The sequence below is a fragment of the Pongo pygmaeus genome, chromosome 19, assembly GCF_028885625.2.
Source record: "Pongo pygmaeus isolate AG05252 chromosome 19, NHGRI_mPonPyg2-v2.0_pri, whole genome shotgun sequence".
In the NCBI taxonomy this organism is placed as follows: Eukaryota; Metazoa; Chordata; class Mammalia; order Primates; family Hominidae; genus Pongo; species Pongo pygmaeus.
In genome coordinates, this window is record NC_072392.2 from 27282786 (window position 1) to 27304864 (window position 22079).

General features: G+C 48.8%; 1 pseudogene; it reads right to left on the reverse strand.

Annotated features, from left to right (window-relative positions):
- Positions 1-217: 217 nt before the first annotated feature.
- Positions 218-21147, reverse strand: LOC134737579 (uncharacterized; annotated as a pseudogene).
- Between the last annotated feature and the right edge of the window lie 932 nt (positions 21148-22079).

Genomic DNA, 22079 nt, shown 5'->3' on the forward strand with positions numbered 1-22079 from the left:
CTGGCTCCAGGTAAACGTCAGGCCTTAGGTGGATACCCAATCCCCAGGTGGACATCAGAGACCAGGTTGACACAAAACAATCCCAGTGGGTATCATGTCCCAGTGGACATTCAGGCTCCAGGTAAACACACCAGCCCCACCGTAACCGTAACCACCGTAACGAGAAATGGTCGGTCTAAGTACCATCATGCTCCTTGCTCACAAAAGGATGCTTAGCTATTTTATTCAAAATACAACTCCATTCATCACTCTAAGCAGCGATGTGTAGAAAGGAAAAGAAAAATAAACCAGGCCTCAAGGAATCCATCCAAAATGAGGTAGATATTATAAGGGACAGAAATCCCCAAATGAAATGTTATAGTTGACATAGAATAGTCTTTAAAACCCATTAGTTTTCTCGCACATTTGATACAGAGCATTATTTCCAGAGACTGAACTTAGAAAGAATTGCTTAAGACTAGAAGTCTTGTTCCGGCCTAGATTCCACACTGTTGAACATCTATACTTAGTACACCACATTATACATAGCACTGACATGACCTGTGTGCATTTAATTTTCTAATACTTGTTCATCTCTGGCATACTTTATATATATATATATGTACAACATATATTATGTACATACATACAAGTACACACACACACAAAGTATATAAGGGTAGGATAGTATAATTGTGCAGTAACGTTTCTTGTGAAAGTGGTGGAAAGTGAATTGCGTTGGCGACATGCTGGAATGTGCTTCCATTGGCAGAAGTAAGGCTTTCAAAACTAGTCGTTTTCATTTTTCTTTAGCAACTGGGAATATTAATAATTGAAGATGTGTTGGTATAAGAATAATCATAATAATCACAATGAAGTGGTGTTAATAATTATATCACAAGATATAATAAACATTACAGATATTATAAGATGTCAAAAAAAAGATGTCATAAAATCTTTGAGATGATTGACACGTTAAATGCGGCCTCCTGTGCCGCCCTCGGGCGCCACTCTCGTTGGGTTCTTGGCGGTGCTCACCCTACTCCACCTGCTCAGCCTAGGCTCCTGCGCCCCCGGAGTCGCGCCATGGGAGCGAGGACCTTGCCTAGGCCCTAGACAAGGACAATGAAGAGGGGGTGCACGTGGAGTCCCCGCGGAGAGGCTGGACGCCGGGCAGGAGCCTTTGCGGGGGTGCACAGCCTCCTCTGGAAGCCCTGGTCGCTGCCCAGTGCCTGCTGCGCCCTGCGAGCTCCGCTGCGGTGGAGCCAGGCCTGCGCTGCCGGCTCTCGGCCCCGCCTGCGGAGCCTCTGCTCTTTGTCTTGTCCCTGGGGCCCGGGCCTCAGCTGGCCCGGGGTTCCTGATGTTAGCTGACGATGGGCTGGCCTCTGGGACTGGGTCGTGGGCCTCGCGCAGTGGCCGCCGCGTCACCAGCGCCAGGCCTTCCCGCGGTGCTGCTGGCGATGCGGGATGCCCGGGCTCGGGGTCTGCTGGGCCCCCTGGCGCTGCGAACCCCGTCACCTTCCGTCGCGGCCACCATGCTGCCCGCTGGTCAGCCCTGGTCTGCAGCCTTCCTGGGACCCCTCCGGCCCCAAGGAGGCATCACTCACAGCCGCTTGCGACACCAGGGCCGTCTGAACCTCCGCCAGGGCTGCGCCGCCCAAGTGGCTCCAGCCAGCCAGCCCTGGCCCATGAACGAGACTTTCCGCTCCCCGAGAAGATCGCCCTCGGCAGGGATACACGGCTATGGAGGATGCAGCGGATACCTTCCAAAGTTTGTGGACACTCTTCTGCCACACCAAAAGTTTCGCCATCAGCTGCGATGCCGACTGGGGCGCAGAGACCCCTCCGGGAGGTGGACCAGGCAGTGCCTTTGCTGGGCATCCGCAGTGCTGACCACCCCAAGTGCAGATCCCCACTTCGTGTTCCTCCTACTCCACGTTCCACATCCAAAGTTCTCTCACCATTTCTAAGCAGGAGAAATCAAAAGAAACTGAAATCAGAAAGAAAGAGAGAGAGAGAAAGCCATGAGCCAAAAAAGAGCAAAACCTTTTGGAAAGCATAAAACGCCCCAAAGCCAAAAACTAATTCTTATCTCTTTTAAACCTTCTGCACTTCGCCAATGATGAATGATTTATTTATTTTTAACCACTGGCAATTCGTAATTATTAACTTCTCTGGCATTAATGAATAGAAGTTGAATCACATGTGGTAGTATAATTTGTATTATATGAAGCTTTCCATATTTTAAAAAATAATTGTCCAGTTTTTCTCCATGGATTAACAATTAATGGAAAAATTTCAACATTGCTGTGTTAATGTCTCCTGAGATAATTAGATGTGAGTAATTTTTATAAACAGAATTTCCTGGGTGGAATTTCTCATCTTCAGGAGCTCCATAAATAACCATATCCCAAGAGAACTGTGAATTTGGGAACTGAAAGAACTGAGTCCCAACTTGTCCAGCCTGGAAGCTTTTGGGTGATCACTCTTGCAGGTGACTTCACTGCCTTCTGTTGAAGGGCCAGTGACAGCCTGGGGGTTTCAACTTGCAAGAGCCTTACCATTTTAGGGTTAGCATTAACAATGAGGAAAAGGCATACTTTTTTGATATTCTCTGTATGTAATAAAATAGTTACCAAAACAAAGCAAAGTGTGAGTGGTGACTATTGAGAGGACCCTTTCTATCTTTGCTGGATTCCCAGAGATTTCTGGGTTTCTTTTGGAGTCAATAGTATTTCCATGTTAATTCTGAGCTCTTAAAACCCACAATATGAGTTGCAGCCAGTGACTAGAGTTGCAGCCAGTGACTAGAGTTGCAGCCAGTGACCAGTGTTGCAGCTTGTTAAACTGATCACTGGTGGTAGAGCCTTTTCATTCTGCTCACTTCTTAAAAGGTCAGCTTGGTCAGGGATTAGTGCTACCCTGCCAGAAATAAGCAGTTAGGAATCAAGTAAAGGAGTCAGCTAAAAGCGTAATTACGAAGTAGTGAGGTCACAGCCAGATGGTTGTTTATCTCATTTTCTCTCTGCTGCTGATTTCAAGGCTTTATACTGTGTTTTGATGTAACACAGAATGTATACTATGAAGGACAAACAGTCTGTTAGCTTCTTGGAGCTATACTCCGTTACTGGAGCAGGGGACAACAATTTGAAGGACATTATTACTTAGTTTAATCTGCCTTTGGCTAGGATAAACTTCAAGTTCCAAGGGCTGGGTTCAGCTGTTATGCAAATTTAGACTGTTGCGGTAAAATTTCCAGAAAAAAAGGATAGGACTCTTTAGATGAAATAAGAATTTAACTGTATTTGAACCCTGTTGAAGGCCAGACAAGTTTAGGCAAAATCCCGTGACTGATGAGTCCCTTTAAATTCCAACATATAATCGATGTTGGTAAATATGATACGTGCACTGGAAAAGGATGTGTATTCAGTAGTCGTTGAGTGTCGCGTTCTGTATATGTCAGTTTATGTCAAGTTTGTTCATTGTGTTCATCAAATCTCCCTTTCTCTTATGGATTTTTTTCTGTTGGTTCCATCGGTAATTGAAAGGTATGTTAAAATCTACATTGTAGATTAGTCCATGTTTCTTTTAGTTATATCAGTTTCTGTAGTAAATAATTTGAAGGGATATTTTATATTTAGACATATTTAACATTGGCATACTTTTCTGGTGACTGACATCGTAAAACCTTTTTTATCTTAGCAATATTTCTTGGCTTAAGTCTAAACTGTCAATAATAACATAGCAACATGAACTTTGTGCTGATTAGTGTTTGCAGGCATGTTTTCCATTGTTTTACTTCCAAATGTCTGGATTATTGTTTTCAGATAAATTAATTAAAACATAAAAATTAAATATACTATAAAACATTAAAAAGTGAATATTCTAAAAATCCAGCCAGAGATGTTTCACTTTTAATTGAAGTGTTTAGGACCACGGCTCTCACACTGTGTGCTAAGGTGCTCTAAGATGCTGTGTTTAACTGACAGGGGCAGCAGCGGATAGCGTGTGAGTATGTGTATGTGTGTGTGTGTGTTTGAGATGGGGGTCTCACTCTGTCCCCCAGGCTGGAGTGGAGTGGTAAGGTCTAGACTCACTGCAGCCTCTGCCTCCCTGAGTAGCTGGGACAACAGGCAAGCACCACCATGCCTGGCTAAGTTTTGTAATTTTAGTAGAGACGGGGTTTTGCCATGTTGCCCAGGCTGTATATTTTTGAGGGAAACAAAGCAACATTTGCTGGAGACCTTAAGAACTACTAGCCTGAGGCAGTTCATAGTTTCAAAAGTAGTTAGAAGTGCATTTCTTTAGCTTTAAGGTGGGTGTTGTTAATTACCGCGATGAAAGGAAGTATTGTGCTAAAGTCAGTGTGGAATAGGAATAAGGTCCAGTGGTTGAGATCCAGTCCGATTTTAAGATTTGAAAATTTGTGCTGTGTGCCCAACAGGCACACACATCCCATTAGTAAGTAAATTGGGCTTTTTTAAGAAAGAAACAAAAATACTGTTTCTACTTCCATTGCGTGTTATTTTTTATATGTACTTGCAAATCCATCACCAAAATAAAAATAATGAACATATCCAGCACTTATAAAAGTTTCCCCTTGCCCTTTTATAATCCCAAACTTTCTGTATCTTCCTACCTTACCACTCTCCCTGACAATCACCAATCTGTCACTATAAAAGAGTTTGCCTTGTCTAGACATTTATATAAATGAAGTGTAGTATGGACCCTTTTTTGGAGGGGTCTGGCATCTTTCACACAACATAATTATTTTGAGATTCAGCTATATTGCAGGCATCAATGGGTCATTAATTTTATTACTGAGTAGTATTCTATTGTGCAGATCGGTCACAACTTATATATCCGTTTGCCTGTTGATCGGTTTTTGCATTGCTTCCAGTTTGGGACTTACACAAATACATTTGCAATGAACATTCATGTACATAAGTTCTTATAACTTTGAGTAAACATTAGGAGTGTAATAGCTAATAGGTTTAGGTTTAGTTTTAATAGACTGTCAAAATGTTTGCCAAAATGGTTGTACCATTTTATATTTTTATCAGCAGTATCTAAGAATTCCACACTCTTGCCAACACTTTGTATGGGTCTTCTTTTAAAATTTTAGACATTTTCATGTGTGTACAATAGTATTTTATTGTGGATCCATAATGCCTAATAATATGTAGTATCTCTTTATGTACTTATATGCCATCTGTATATATTTGGTAAAGTGTATGTTCACATTTTTTTTGCTTCTTCCTTTTTTGTTTTTTTCTTTGCTTATTTTCTCATTATTAAATTTTAATAGTTTCTTTATATACTCTGGATTCAAATCCCTTATTAGATATGAGACTCGCTGGTATTTTCCCCTTGAGTTTTCTTTTTTGTTCTCATAACACTATCTTTCAAAGAGCAGATGCTCTGAATATTGATGGGGTCCAATTTATTAATTGTTCTTGTGCATTTGGTTTTTGGGGCTTCATCTAAGACATTTTTGATTAATTGAATATTACAAAGATTTTTTTCTGTATTTTCATCTAAAAGTTCAAAGCTTTTAATACTTTATTTTATATTTAAGTCAATGGTCCTATAAGTGACAGAGCTTTAACCCAAGTCGCTGTCATGCATAGCTGGACCCAGGGGCTTATATAAAATCATCAAGAAATGTTCTCCTTCTTTCTCTTGACACTTTTCCTTTTGTTTTAGCCTCATTTTTTCCTTCTGAAGATGACTCTCCTCTCTCTCTGTAACAAGAGATAGTGCGACAAATAACCCATTTTACTTTGAACTCGCAGACCACAGTGGTAGAAAAAGCAAGAGTCCTTCCTGATGATTCCAAAAAAAAAAGTACTGAAACAGTTGCTATGATCCAAGGGTAGAGTCTTTTGCCAGAGCTGGGCATCATGATCACCTCTAGGGCTGGGGCTGGTAGGTTGGGTCAGGCCCAGTTGGTGCTCATTGAAATGGTCCTCAAAGAAAAGGGGGGCTCTCAAGAGGAGAGTTGCTTAACACCCCTCCAAAAAATAGCCACTGTGTACATACCTACAATTCTTTGCCATTTTATAAGCAACTGATTGGGTGGAAAATGACTAGAAATTCAGTTGTCATTAACTTTCCTTTATAATGTCAGTAGAATGAGCCATACATTTCACATGTTGTGGGTTATGTCCATGATGGTCATTTCTGTATATTAGGTATCAATTTGGAGTATCATGTGAAGAAATATACTATTTTGTGACGTTATTCTTAAATTAATATTTTTAGGATAAAGAATTATAGGATGAAAGAAAAGTCTAGGATAGAAACAAAAGAATAGGGAAAATGGGAGCATGGATATACTGCAGAAAATGGCCAAACAGGAAAAGTACTTGTGAGAGGTATTGAAGTACATAATTGATATCACATAGACCTCCAGGAAATTACAACTACTGGCATAAGAACAAACTATCTGAATAGTCTTTGCTAATACTGAGTCTTTTCTGCTTGCAAAAGAAGTAAGAATGGTAAGGAATTGGGACATTGTTCAGATAGGCCTGAATGCATTTATTCATTTACCTGTTGATGGGGTTTGGGGGTATTAATGAAGGATGTTAATAAATAATAATGGGCATGTTAGGTAATCATAATTGATTTGTCCAATTGGTCTGAAGAAAATTTTGCCTACCTTCTTTTTTGTCGAGGGATTCATTTTTAATGTCATGTTGGATTCTATGGCTTACTGAATGTGTAATTGCCTATTTATGGATTCTGAAGAATTTTATAAAATGTATTTGCCAAACATTTTGAAAACTTAGAACTTCTCCAAGGAAGAAGTTCTTTAGTGCTTAGTGCTGCCCTGACAAATATGGTAGCCACAGCCATGTGAATATTGAGCACTTGAAATATGACGAGGCTGGACTGAGATGTGCTGTCAGGGTAAAACACACACCAGATTTTGAAGACTTGGTAGGAAATAAAATTAAACATATCTAATTAATAACTTTTATATTGGTTAGACATTGAAATAATATTTTGTATATATTTTACATATAAATATACATTCATGTGTATGTGTAATTAATATCTTCATATGAAATACTTCTCAATTACAATTGGAAGAATGATGACTTTGTGGTGGAGAAATCTGGCACAAACTTGATCATGTGCCTCCTGCTGTGGTGTCCTAGGAAGACCACAGCAGTATTTCTGTGGTTTTCTTGTGAAAGATACATGACCTAAGTCTGGATGTGGAAACACATCAGATGGAAAAAGACGAACACATCCTTCATAAATGCTTATGCTCTTTAAAACTCTTAAGGTTATGAAAAATAGGGCAAAACAGAGGAACTGTTTGAAGTTGAAGGAGCTTAAGAGACATGACAATTAATGCAATGGGAAATCCTGGATTGGATCCTGGATTACAAAGTTCAAAAAAAATGTATTTAGGGCACAACTGAGAAAATTTGGATGAGATTATAGCATCTGTTGATTGGACAGCAGTGTTGGGTGAATGCTGATATCCTGATATGGATGATTATGTTCTGGTTATGAGAACTTTTCCCAGATTCCTCATCGTCTGCCCAGTGGGTTCATGGACAATGTGGCGATGGTAGCAGGAGAAGATGCTACATGTTTCCAATAACATGAACTTCCCTGCAGCAGTGCTGCCTACTGCCCAGATGAGTGCCCTGACTGCTGACAATGAGCAATGCTGAGACCCTGGAAAGAGGAACTGCCTTGCCTAGACCGGACAGATTTCTGGTAATGTTGTAATAATATTTTCTCCCTTCCTTCATGGAAGTGGTAAAGAATTGCCGTCACTGGAATAGATGCATATTGGAATATGGACTCTGCTTCATATGCTTCTCATAGCATCAAATTATTTACATTTGCTGAGTTCTTATTCTCTGCTATCATACAATTACTACTGATGATGGAGCTTATTTTACAAAAAAAGAAGTGATGCGATGGGCTTCAGCCCATATTTATTGGTCTTGTGACATCCCACATCACCCAGAGGAACATGACCTCACAAGAATCAGTTACTTCACCAACTGTGAGACCCTGAGGGGCTGGGTTTCTATCCTACGAGATGTGTTAGATGCCCTGACCCAAGAGCCCTCCTACCCAGAATGCATGGTTCCATGAAGCAAGGATCATTGTGATGGTGGTGATGATGATGGTGAAGATGGTGATGGTGAAGGTGGAGGTGGTGATAATGAAGTGATAGTTATGTTGAGGATGATGAAGGTGATGATGATGGTGAGAATGGTAAAGGTGAACATGGTGATGGTGAGAATGGTGATGGTGGTGATTGTGATGGTGATGATAAGGATGGTGATGGTGAAAGTGGTGATGATAACAGCGATAGTTATGGTGAGGATAATGGTGATGATGATGAGGATGATGATGGTGAGAATGGTGATAGTGACGATGATAGTGATGGTAATGTTGATAATGATTATGATTATGAGGATGGGGAGGGTGACAATAATTATTATGGTGAGGATGGTGATGGTGAAGGTGGTGATAATGATAGTGATAGTTATGGTGAAGATGCTGGTGTTGATGATGGTGAGAATGGTGAGGGTAAGAATGGTGATGGCGATGATGATAGTGTTGGTGATTGTAAGGATGGTGATGGCGATCATGGTGATGATGATAATGGTGCTGACTGGGCTATGAGGTAATGGAGGCAGAAAAGTGGCAGTTTCTAGGAAGTATAGAGCCAGCTGGGAACTGCAAGGCAACCTTAGTGGGAGTGGAAGATGTCGGGCCTCTGCCTCATTTCTAGACATCTGGGGAAAGCTCACCCCTCACAGTAGTTCCAGGAACCCCTCCATCCAGCATTTCCTTCTCGCAATCAGCATGGAGCTTTTGGGGTGCAGAGAAGTGTCTTCTATTCACTGCACTCTGTGGGAAGGGAAAAGGGGGAGTGGTATTTATGAACCCAGTATAATACAGTAGGGTCTCATCTAATATATTTTGGGAGAATTTTCAGCTGAAGAGAGCAAGCCTCAGAGAAGTCAGGTAACTTTATCTTCAATAGCATCCAGTTGTGATTTATTGAGAAGTTACTATGTGCCAGGCAACATGCTGGGTGGTTCCTTATATGTTATCTCATGAAATCCTACAGCAACACAAGACAGGCATAACTACCCCATTATAAAAACTGTGGTAAAATAAACTAAAATTTACTGTCTAACTATGTTTAAGTTTACATTTCAGTGGCACTAAATACATTCACAATGTTGTGCAACCAATTTCCAGAATGCTTTTCATCTTGTAAAACTACAATTCTGTAACTCATTTAAAAACAACTTCCCAATCACCACCCTCCCCAGGACCTGGTAGCAATCATTCTCCTGTGTGTCTCTATGGATTTGACTACTCTAGGTGCCTTGAAAAAGTGGAATAATACAGCATTTGTCTTTTTGGTCTGGCTTATTTTGCTCAGTCTAATGTCCTCAAGGTTCATTCTTGATGCAGCAGGCATCAGAATCTCCTTCCTTTTCAAGGCTGAACACTATTCCACTGTATGAATAGTCAGCATTTTGTTGATCCGTCCATCCATCCATGGACACTTGGGTTGCTTCCACCTTTTGGTTATTGTGGATGATGCTGCTCTGAACATGGTTGTGCAAGTATCTCTTCCAGGCTAGCCCCATTATACAGAAGAGCATAGAGAGATTCTGGGAGGAGGGATGACCTGCCCGGGGCCTTTGGTGAGGTCCTGGTGGAGGATCTTCCAGACCTCAAAGGCAGAGCTCCTCTCCTCACCTCACTGCCTTTCTCAGGACCTGCCTCCTGCCCCACCACACAGTGCCCACTCCCTGGTACTAGACTTCCTAAGGCCTCTTGATCCCTGAAAATTCAGGGACAGGAACTGGTGGGCACAAATACAGTCTCTCACTTCTCTGTCACCTACTGCAGATTCTGTGCCAAACAATACATGATAATGACCTGCTTTCCACTCTTTCACCAGATGTGGATGAGGCGCCTATTGCATGCCAGGCATGTGTGGTCACTGGACGGAGACCCCTGGGAAATGAGAAGATGTGAGCTCCTCAAGGCCAGGGGCAGCCCTTTCACTTGCTGCTACCATGTGAGGGATGGAGGGGAACCCTGAAGCATTGGAGAAGTGCATGAGTGACCTAGCTCAGTTGATGATATCATAGTAACCCTGTTTATTATCACCTACCGTGTGCCAGGCATTGTGCGAAGTACTTTGCACACATTACCTGCTGTAAAGCTCAGAGACAACTGTAGGAGTGAATCTGTTATACCTCCCACTTTACAGGGGAGGAAACTGATGCCCAGAGATGTGAACCAGTCTTCCCCAGGCCTTGCAGCTAGTCTGTGTGATGCAAATCCAGGCGGTCTGACTCAGAGATCCCTTCATCCTCTTGGTTTTTGCCCCTGCAGCCCTCTGGCCTGTCTCCAGAGCCCTGTACCCTGGGCCACCCCGAAGATGACCTGGACATGGGTTTCAGCAAAGGCAGCAACCCCAGCACATCTCCATTTGATAGGGAGGAACCTCAGGCCCACCACAGGAGCCCTGGGCTGCAGGTGGTGTAGGTGCTGGCTGAACCACAATGCACCCATGTTGGAGGATGCACCCTAGGATGGGCAGCAGCAGGAGGTCTCCCTGCCCAACAACTGGTAATGGTACCTGAGAACAAAGGAGGAGAAGGAGGCTTTGAACACAGGTGTGGAGAAGCCCAAGGAGGAAGAAGAAGACTTGGACTATGGGCTGCTGGATGGCCTCAAGGACCCCCTCCCAGAAAAGGAACTTTGAGACTTATACCCAGGGCTGAGATGAAAGTGCTCCCTATTTTCTGTCCTGGTACTGCTGCAAACCTCAGTGTGACATCACAGGGCCTCATTTCCCTATTTGTAAAATGGGATTATATAGGGGTTCCAATGAGACACTGGGCCGAGAGCATTTTGAGAATTGTAAAAAATGTACAGTGAGGGAATAATTATTATCAATGGACAATTGCTCTTCCAATAGTTAGTATTCTTTAGCAAATATTTGAAGGTAAAATATGATTTGTTGAGGAGGTTTGCAGCAGCTGAGACCCTCAAGAGTCTTTTCTGTCTCCGTTCAAAGCTGGCCTCTGACAGGGACCTTCTTGGTGCCACCCCTGGGCCTCTCATCCTTTGTGCAGGCTTCTCAGGGTTCTTATTTCTATTGCATCTTGTGGTTCCCTAGTGGATGGTGTGCTCCATCTTCACTCAGAGCTAACTGCATCTCCTCCAGGCCCATGTCCCTTGTGCAGCACCCACTGCTCCCTCACCAGGATTCAAATCCTTCTGTGACTGACCTCTGTTGACCTCCCTCATTCTTTCTGCTCCTCCAGTTCCATGCCTGTGCCCCTCAATCTCATGGATCACACTCTCACCCAAGCTGTTCTCCATCGGGATTTCCTTGGCTCCCTTTTCTGCTCGGCAAATTCGTGTTCATCCTTCCAAGCCCTGCACAGATGTCCTCCTCTCAAAGCTCTCCCTGAGGTCACACAGTCCAGGAACAAGGTAGTCCTTGCTCCTCTGCTGCCTCTGGGTTTTGTGCCTTTATCACTTTGGTGTGACTGCCTGCCTCTTCCTGAATGGAGGCATTTTGGCTTTACTCACCTCAGTATCTCCTGGGTCCAACTGGGTGTCTGGCCTGGCCCAGAATCGGTGCTCATCGAGGGTGTATAGAACTCACAAGGACCAAGTAATGTCTTGCAAATAATACCACCCTCCCACACTTCTCCAATGTTTACCTTCTAAGCTCCTTTATTCTTTGACATTCAAATTTCTAAATGGCCTGTATGTATTTACAAAGCCTGGGAAAACGCCTTCAGAGGACAAACACATCCCACTGGCAGAATGTATTTGCATTGACTAGGATTATGGATGAAATTCAGCTTTCTGGCAAATGAATCATTTGGCACTGGCTGAGTATCTGCTCTGTGCCGGATACTAAGCTGTGATCTCTAGAAAGAGACATTTACTACTGACACAGTCCTTGACTCTGAAGAGCTCAGAATCCAGTGAGCTTGATTTCTTGTAAGTTAGAGACAGAGTTCAGAGCAGAAGCTCAGGCAGGAGGAGAGAAGTAAAATGGACATACCAGAGGCAGTGACAGCCACACAGCTGTCTGGGGACACTGAGTGCAGCAACAAATAGCTTAGGCTGCCTTGGCAGCCCACAAAGGTATCACGGTTTGCTATTGCAGCATCTCAGTGATGCTTTTGTTATGCTGATCTCTGCAAAGCCCCTCTGTGCCCCAGCCCAGGATGGTGGCAGCCATGCTGTGGAGAAAAGGGCAGTGACCAGGACCACAGGCTCAGAGCTTGTACCCTGGACCACCTGGGAATGTGAGCCCTTCACATGTTCTCTGCCTCTGTGTTCAGGTTGGGGGTCCTGGCCAAGGAAGGGAGATGACCCCCATACTGAGTCAAAAGGACACACTCCCGGGAACAGACTGTCTCTTCTTTCTGGGTAATTTCTGCCTCTGCAGTGAATGGTGAAACCAGACACATCCTCTCTGTTGGTGTGACACAAAGACAGGCGTTCCTGCTCATGGGCTGAATCTTCAGTTGAGGGGAGGTGTAGCACACTCCTGTGGTCTGCTGACTAAGGCAGGGACAAATGTCACCCCATCAGAATGACTGCCAGACCAATGGCTAAAATAAAATCATTTCCAATATTCAAAGGAGTCACCTTCATTCATCTACAAATACTTTTCCTTTTCTTTTCTTTTCTTTTTTTTTTTTTTGAGATGGAGTCTTGCTCTGTCACCTAAGCTGGAGTGCAGTGGCATGATCTTGGCTCACCACAACCTCCGCCTCCTGGGTTCAAGCGATTCTCCTGCCTCAGCATCCCGAGTAGCTGGGACTACAGGCGCCCACCACCACATCTGGCTAATTTTTGTATTTTTCATAGAGACAAGGTTTCACTATATTTTCCAGGCTGGTCTTGAGCTCTTGACCTTGTGATCCACCCGCCCTGGCCTCCTAAAGTGCTGGGATTACAGGTGTGAACCACCGTGCCTGGCCCAAGTTTTTTTCTATAAAACGACCTATTGCACTCAGGGTAGGGTAAATGAGGCATCATGCCTGCTGGCAACATGGGCCCTATCTGGAAAGCGAGTGCCCACCACCATGGCACAGTGCTGTGCAGTGCCTGTGTGGTGCTGAATCTCAGGAGCAGCCCCCATCCTGTGAACCACAACTACAGGGACCTTAGACATAAGCAAAGACCTCTGGTGGCCAGGCCTGCCAGCAAGCAGATGCTGACTCTGTCCCGGGGGTCTGCAGGGAGGTCGGGCCAGTGGAGAGGAGGTGAGACCCATGTGTGGTCTCCCCCACTCCTGCCCATGCTATGCAATGGGGGCGACCACACACCCGATCTGCCTGGGAGGGTCCTGGTGTGCCCACTGCCTCACTGAGTTATGAGGGGTGCTGCCTCTCACATCTCACCGGTATCGCATTTGAAGGACAAATTATGTCTTCCCTTCTCCACCCTGCGGAACTCCGTTTCCTCATGTGCAAGTGGGGGATGATGTGCTTACATGGTTCTGCAGTGGGGGTATCGATGGGATCCATCTGCCAATACCCTGCATCCAGTGACCACCTGGAGCACACCTGCAGCTCGCAAGCTGGGCTTCCTGCTGCAGGGAGGTGAGGAAGCACTGCCTGGAGCCAGGGAGCTTCTCTGAAGGAGGTGTTGGAAAGGACTTGTTCCAGAATTTGGGCTTGTATTGGAAGCTTGGGGGAGGGTTGAAAGAAGACTTTGCTCCAGATTGGATGCTGCTAGAGGCAGGGTGTATTCTATCACCTGGCATCTTCCCCAATCTTACCTAGAAGGAAGGAAGACAAGACCAAAGCTAACGCTGCAATTGACAAAGAGGTAGCGGTCATGACATAGACATAGGAGAGGGGGTGTGAGGTCATTTTTGTCCATGTTTTGCATGAGCTGAGCCATGATAGCTACCAAGTGACCTTGCTTTGTCTTGACCCATCATGGTCACAGAGCGACCTTGTCTGATGCTGACAACCTGTGCAGTTCAAAAGGAGAACACCAACGCCTTGCCAGCAGTGGTTGCCGTCCTCCTGAGGCCTCGCTGCTCCTCCTCTGGGACCGACTGCTGACCATGGGAGGTGTGGAGTGGGATGGGAATATGCCGTGGGTTTTTTTTTTGCAGAGCAAGGGCAGAGGACTCTGATGCCTTCAGCTCTGGCTTCCCCTGCTTCCTACACCACCCGCAATCCCACCATGCTGCTGCAGTCACTGCCAACTCATAGTGCCTTCTAAGGGCCCCAGTGTCTCTGGGACACCCCCTCTCCCCTAGGAGGGAAGCAAGGTGCTCATGAAGGTCCCAGGTGGAGGTGCTGAAAGAGTGTGGAGGTGGCTTCTTGAGTGTCAAAGTCTGGGATTCCAGCTTTCAGCCTCAGGCTCCAGGTGTGTGTGCTGAAATGGAATTTTCTGCTCTCATTCACTCTCCTGTCTGGTCAGAGGAACTTGGGGAGTTTCCTCTCTAGGGGAGGGAAAGGCCCTGGAGAGGTGGCCTTGCCATGAACTGGGAACAGGTGGGCACGGGAAAGCAGGGGCCTGGGCTCTGCCTACTGCTCGCTGACAGCTTGGGCACAGCACTGCCCTCCCTGGGCTCCTGTCTCTTTTCTCTGTATGATTAGGTGGAGGTGGATGGGATTCTGCTTCTACTCCTGGTCCTTGGGCACCATGTCAGGTACTCACACACTTATGACCCCATCTGGTCCTTGGAACAGCACTGGGGGATGGATCTGTCAAACTCACGTTGCAAATGTTTGTTCTAAATCCCACACTCTGAAGTCAGAAAGACCTGGGTTTGCCCTCAGCCACGGACGGTTGCTTGCTATGTGACCTTGGACAAGTCACTGCCCTTCTCTGAGCCTCAACACCCACATTTACACAGGGGAAGAATAATACCTCCCTCTTGGGCTGCTGTGAAGCAGAGCTAATGGGTACATTGCCTCAGGCACATTGAAGGTGCTCAAAATGTTGATCTTTCCTTCCCTTTCTAGGTCTCCATTTCCTCATCTACACAGTGGGGAGCAGCACTACAGCAGTGGCACGGTAACACCTACCCTCGGCAGCCCCTGAATTTTCAGGGTTCTGCTCTCCACGACTACAACCCACTGGTGAGAGAGCAGCCCACGGACACATAAGCAAACCTCTCCTTTTTTGAAGAGACTCACTGGCACACCGTCCGTGCAGGCCTGAGGCTGGGATCCCGCGCTGCTTCCCCGGCCCTCTGCCGGCAGTTTCTTCCTCCTGGACGACCCTCCGTGAATCCCGGCCTCCAGAGACCATCCTGTTGATGCCCTGGCCAGGACTGGTCTTAGCCCCGACTCTGACTAATCCCTCTAGTCCTAGGTACCCGGGAGGTGGAGGCAAGAGAATCACTTGAACCTGGGCGGCAGAGTTTGCAGTCAGCTGAGATCTCGCCACTGCACTCGACTGAGTGACAGAGTGAGACTCCGACTATAATAAAAAAAAAAAGAAAGAAAAGAAAAATGATCCCGGAGCGGCGGCTGCGGGGACTGGGGCGGCGGTGGGTGAAGTGAAGTTTGGGAGAGGGGTCTCGTCGACCCTCCCCGAATCCAGGCCTGAGGCTGGGATCTTGTGCTGCCGCCCTAGCGATACGCCTGAGATTTCTTCCTTCTGAGGTTTTTTCCTGGTGGTCGACCCTCGGAGAATCCCAGGCTCCGGAGACCATCCTGTTAATGCCGTGGCCAGGACTGCTCTCAGACCCGACTCTGACGCACTATCACACCGGGCTCCTACTTCGCAAAGTCTCAGGGACCCATCCCCGGGCAAAGGTGGCAATCACTACGACCAAAGCGGTGGCTCAGGCCTTGCGCTTGCGCACTGGCGAGGCCGAATCTCCGCTTGCTCCGGAGAGTCAGGCTGCTGATCCTTTAAAAAATGGCGGCGACGCGCGGCTGAGGGGACTGGGGCAGCGGTGGCGGCGGCAGCGCAGTCCGAAGCCGCGGGTGGGAAGAGGACTACGAGAGGGTCCTGGGGGAGACCTAAGGGTTGGACCCATAGAGGTCCTGTCATCAGGACTTTCTTGATCGGTCTTCTTCTTTGGTTCCCTGTGGAGGAGGAGTTTCAGGGTGCGGCTGGGCTCTCTGGACTCCTCTTCAAATCTGACTATGGATCGCACGGGGTGATCAGGAATGGGGTTACAATGCAGTGAGGCGGGAAGGGTCTCACTGGGGCACAGAAAGATCCTAAGGGCTGCAAGGTGTACTGTCAGCTGAAAATGCACTGACCTATGAGCCCACCGCCTCCCTCCTTCCTAGGTGGAGCAGTGGCCTGACTTCATCTCCAAGGTCCGGGACTCTGGCATCCTGACACTGCTTTCCGCGGCATGTGCAAGGACAGACAGAGGCAAGTCCAAGATGGAGCCAATGTGACCACAAGTGGCACTAATGTTTCCCAAGAGCAGATGGAGTCAGTGTGTGTCTTTGATTGCAGTATGGGGCGATGCTGAGACGGATAGTGACGTCCAGGTGTGCGCAGGTGGGTCACTGGGACCTCCCACACAAATCCAAGGAAAAGCCAAGCACACTAGAAAAGCTGTGAGACAGGGCCTGTGCCTGAGTCCAAGCCACATTCAGGGATGACTGCCAGAGGGGCCAAGAGGTTTCGACAAACTACACCGCACCGACATCCCGCCACCTGTAGGTACCCCTGACTCCACCTCCCCTGCACCCAGCAAAACCCAGTCCCTTTGGCTCCTTGACATCCGTGGCAGCCAAAAGATTCAGTGCCTGAAGGCACTTTCCCCAGGAGCAGAGGAACCGGATGGCCCTCAGGAATGAGAGAGGAAGGGCAAGTGGGATGTAACACTAACTTTCCTTGAAGGCAAAGGTCAGCCATGGTGGGGTTGCTTCCCGCTCTTCCTGGACTGACCATGAAGCAATTACTTGGGACATGCAGACCAAGGGAGCTTCCCTGTCCAAGACAGGTACGGAAGCCCAGAACTCCAGGATCATCACTCCCTATCATCCAGAAATCGGTTTGGAGAGGGAAGCAATCATAAAAGGGACCCCAACGAAATTTCTCCCTAATGGACTGGGAAGTGTTCTTTGTTGAAGACATTGAGCCAGACTAAGAAGCCTCTAAGCTTCACAGGAGCTGGGCAGACAGAGCAAGAGGGAGGACACAGCAGAGGCCAATGTCACAACACAATGCCACTATCACTAGCATCCAGGAAAAAGTGCCAAATGGGTGACTTGGCGAGGAAGGCCAGTGTTTGAGTGACAGACATGCTTGCCCCATCTTGTTGCCATCTTCCTTCTCCATCCCAGTGTATAGCTTTGGGTAGATTTCTCAATGAGGGCAAAGGGCGAGAGGAGTGAGAACCGTCTTCTTGAAGGTCTGTGGGCACACTCCTGCGGGTGGACAATGAGCACCTGTGAGGCCTTTGTCCTTGGCGGGGATGCCGTCATCTTGGTCCTAGCAAGGAGGCAGCACACAATGGGAAGGGTATTAAAACTCCTGCAAGACAGGCCGGAGGCACGAAGCCCCTTCACTGAAGCACAGCCATGGAGAACTCCTGCTATGCCAAAATTCAGGGACTGGATATTAAGACAACAGTGGAAATCACTGTGAAGAGAGAGTCAGCTACAGCCTTGCGGAGGCACATTGGCTGGGCCGACTAAAGCTCTGGTGTTGGAAGTCAGGCTGCTGCTCCTTTAAACAATGGCAACTTCCCGGTAGCAGAGGGGCTCCTGTTGAAGCCTCCGCAGCGACTGGATCCGGGGTCCAGTTTGGGGCAGCCTGGGAGAGGGTGCCGCGGGTGTCCTGTCCCAGGGCCAAACCCCCAGGAGTCCTGTCCTCCGGACCTTCTTAAGGCGACTTCCACCGAGGGAGGGGGAGCTTCAGGACGCCTGCTGGGTTCTCGGGACTCCCATTCAGATCCGATTTTGGCCCCCTCCGAGTGAGATAGGATGGGCTCACCACATCTGGTGAGGCAGGCAGGGCCTCGTTGCAGCACAGAATGATCCCATGGGTCTCAAGGCGTGGCGTCAGCTCAAAATTCACTGATCCAACAGCTCTCTGCCTCCCTCCTCCTTTGAAAGAGCACTGGCCTGCCCGGCTTCTAAAAGCCCTGGGGCTCCGGAAGTCGACAGCAATTTACAGGACACGTGCAAACAGGAAAAGGGACAAATCCCAGGTGGAGACCATGCGACGACACGTGACACTGGCCCATCCCACAGCAGATGGCATGAATGTGTGTAACCAGAGGAATGTGGGGCAACACCAAAACAAACGTGGTGTCTAGATATGTGCCCAGTGGAAGGGGGGAAAAAGTGACACTTCCATCACAGCAATGGAAAATTGAAGAATACCCGGGAACGAGGAGGGGGCCTGTGACTGACTGGAGCCACATTTTGAAATTAATGCCAGAGGAGCAAAGAGGTTTCTGGAAAACGCACCCCACTGCCAAAGCCCCATCACCCAGGTAGCCCTCACAAAACGTCCCCTGCACCAAGCTCCAGCACCAGCCCCAGACACAGACCCAGCCCCAGACCCAGACCCAGAGCCAGCCAAGTCCCCTTGGTTCCCTGACATTTGGTACAGACAAAAGATCTAGGGAGCCAGTCCACACAGGAGCAGAGGAGACGATGTCCCTCAAGAACGGGACAGGAAGTGCAGAGGAAATGCGACACGATCCGTGCAAGAAGACAAGGCCAGTCACGGTCGCCTGGCGCTCATTCTGGGCATTCCACCAACCCATGAGGGGAAACATGGAAACAAGCAAGCTTTGCTTCCTGATAAATTTACGGAAGCGAAGAGCTCTACGGTCATGAGACCTGCCTAATCAAGCAGAAACAGGTTTGGAGAGAGAAACAATCATGACAGGGATCTCCAGGAAGTGTCTCCCTGACAGACTGGGAAGTCAAGGACTGGGAAGTCCCTGACAGACATGGAAGACATTAGGCAAGAGAGATAGGCATCTAGGCCAGGGGAGGCAGAGCAAGAGGAAGGAAAGAGCAGAGGGAAGACAGAGCAAGAGGGAGGACAGAGCAGAGGCCAGAGTCGAGGCAGGATACAGCATCATGCAACATCCGTGGGAATAAGGGGAGGGGTTCTAAAAGGCAGGGCCTCGCTGCAGCACAGAATGATCCCATAGGCCTCAAGGCGCAGGGTCAGCTGAACCTTCACTGATCCATCAGCCCTCTGCCTCCCTCCTCCTTCGAAAGAGCAGGGGCCTGCCCCGCTTCTAAAAGCCCTGGGGCTCCGGAAATCCGACCGCGCTTTACAGGACACGTGCGGGCAGGAACAGGGGCGAATCCGAGGTGGAGACCATGTGACCACGCGTGGCACTGGCGTATCCCACAGCAGATGGTGTGAATGTGTGTCACCGGAGGCATATCGGGAGACAGCGAAACAAACGGTGGTGTCCAGGTATGTGCCAGTGGAAGGGGGGAACAAGTGACCCTTCGGTCAATGCCAAGGGAAATCAAAGAACACCTGGGATTCGGTGGGTGGGGGGCCTGTGCCTGACCCAAGCCAGGTTTTCAAATGCCTATCAGAGGAGCAAAGAAGTTTCTGCAGAATTCGCCCCACACCCAACCCTCCTCCTCCCTGGTAGCCCTGATGTAACTTCCCCTGCAACCAGCCACAGCCCCAGCCCCAGGTCCAGGCCCAGCACCAGCCCAGTCCCTCTGGTTCCCTGACATTCGTTTCGGCCACAAGATCAAGAGAATCAGTCCACCCAGTAGCAGAGGACAGGAGGTCCCTCAAGAATGAGACAGGAAGTGCAGAGGAAATGCGACACCACCTGTCCCAGAAGACAAGGCCAGTCACGGTCGCCTAGCGCTCATTCTAGGCAATCCACCCACCCATGAGGAGAAACCTGGAGAACAAGGAAGCTTCCCTGTCTGAGACACGTATGGAAGCCAAGAACTCCAGGGTCATGAGACCTGCCCAATGAAGCAGAAAGACCTTTGGAGAGAGATACAATCATGACACGGATCTGCAGGAAGTGTGTACCTGACGGACTGGGAAGTCATCTTTGCTGAAGACGTTTGGCCAGAGCGAGAGGCATCCGGGCCCCTGAGAAACAGGTGAGGCAGAGCAAGAGGGAGGATAGAGCAGAGGCCAGGGCCCCGGCAGGATACAGCACCGTGCCACCGCCACGGGCATAAGGGGAGGGGTTCCAAAAGGATGGCTTGTCCAGAGAGGCCAGCGTTCCAGTGACAGGGATTGTTGCCATCTCCCATTCCCGGCTTCTTCTTCTACACGGTATCGTGGTGTGGCTTCATTTCTCAGAGAAGAGCCGTGAAAAGATACCACCATCTTCTCTGATGTGGTTCTGCTCCCCTACTGCAGGACAAAGAGCTCCCGTGGGGCTCTTTTCCTTGGTAGCTGTGTGGTCATCTTGATCTTAGAAAAGAGGCAGCTCATGATGGAGATGAGATTTCAATTGCTGCGGGACCGATGCATCTCCTCACGTGGGCCAGGCCCTCACACACCCAAAGCGGATCCGCGGCGGCGAAAACGATTGAAACCGGCCTCATGACCCAGGCAGAGACGCAGAAAGAGGCTCATCAGCAAAGACAGGCCGACATGCCAGAAATCGCTTTGTGGTGCACAGGGCACATTCGGCCAAAGACACACACGCACAAGGGCACACACACACTAACCGACAGAGAGAGGGAAAGAAAGACAAAGAGACTGAGAGACAGAGAGAGAAGAGAGAATGGGAGACACTCACACAGACACAGACACACACACCGACAGAGACACACACACACACGCGCGCACGCACACACACACACACACACACACACACACAGAGGCATACAGCAGAGGCATTGAAATACACCCCCCCAGGCAACCCCCGAGGTTGTGGGGTTCTGCTCTCGACGAGAAGGACCCTCGGGTGGGAGAGCAGCCCAGGGGCACGCAGGCCGACCCATCCTCGAGATGACGGCGGAACGACTTTTGGGGAGACTCACCCCAAAAGCGTCCGGGCAGGTCTGAGGCTGGGATGGCGTGCTGCTTCCCACGGACTCCGCCTGGGGTTTCCTCATCCTGGTCGGCCCTTTGCGACTCCTGGCATCCGGAGACGTTCCCGTCGACCCCGTAGAGATGTCAGGCCGGAGCCTCAGAGCCCCGCCACCCAAGCACTGCCACGGAGGGCTCCTGCTTTGCGGAGCCTCAGGGACCGGTTTCTAAGACAACCGTGGGAAGCACTGTGACGGCAGAAGCCGCTCGCGCCTCCCGCATGCGCATTGGCTGGACCGACTCGCGCTCCGCTCCTGGCAGTTGGGCTGCGTCCCCTTTAAATAATGCCCCCGCTGCGCGGCTGCAGCGAGGCTCCAGCTGCCGTATCCTGCGGCGGCGTGAGGATACCGGGTCCAGCTTGGGACGCGGTGGGAGAGGGGACCGCCGGTTCCCTGTCCCAGGGCCAAACCCCCAGCAGCCCCTCCCTCAGGATCTCCCTTAGCCGACTTCCACCGAGGGAAGGGGAGCTTCAGGACGCCTGCTGTGTTCTGGGGACTCCCGTTCAGATCCGATTTTGGCCCCCTCCCAGTGAGATAGGATGGGCTCACCACATCTGGTGAGGCAGGCAGGGCCTCGCTGCAGCACCCAATGATCCCATAGGTCTCAAGGCGCAGCGTCAGCTGAAACTTCACTGATCCATCAGCCCTCTGCCTCCCTCCTCCTTCGAAAGAGCAGTGGCCTGCCCCGCTTCTAAAAGCCCTGGGGCTCCAGAAAGCCGACCGCGCTTTACAGGACACGTGCAGGCAGGAACAGGGGCGAATCCGAGGTGGAGACCGTGTGACCACGCGTGGCGGCTGGCGTATCCCACAGCAGATGGTGTGAATGTGTGTCACCGGAGGCATATCGGGAGACGGCGAAACAAACGGTGGTGTCCAGCTATGTGCCAGTGGAAGGGGAGAACAAGTGACCTTTCGGTCAATGCCAAGGGAAATCAAAGAACACCTGGGATTCGGTGGGTGGGGGGCCTGTGCCTGACCCAAGCCAGGTTTTCAAACGCCTATCAGAGGAGCAAAGAAGTTTCGGCAGAATTCGCCCCACCCCCAACCCTCCTCCTCCCTGGTAGC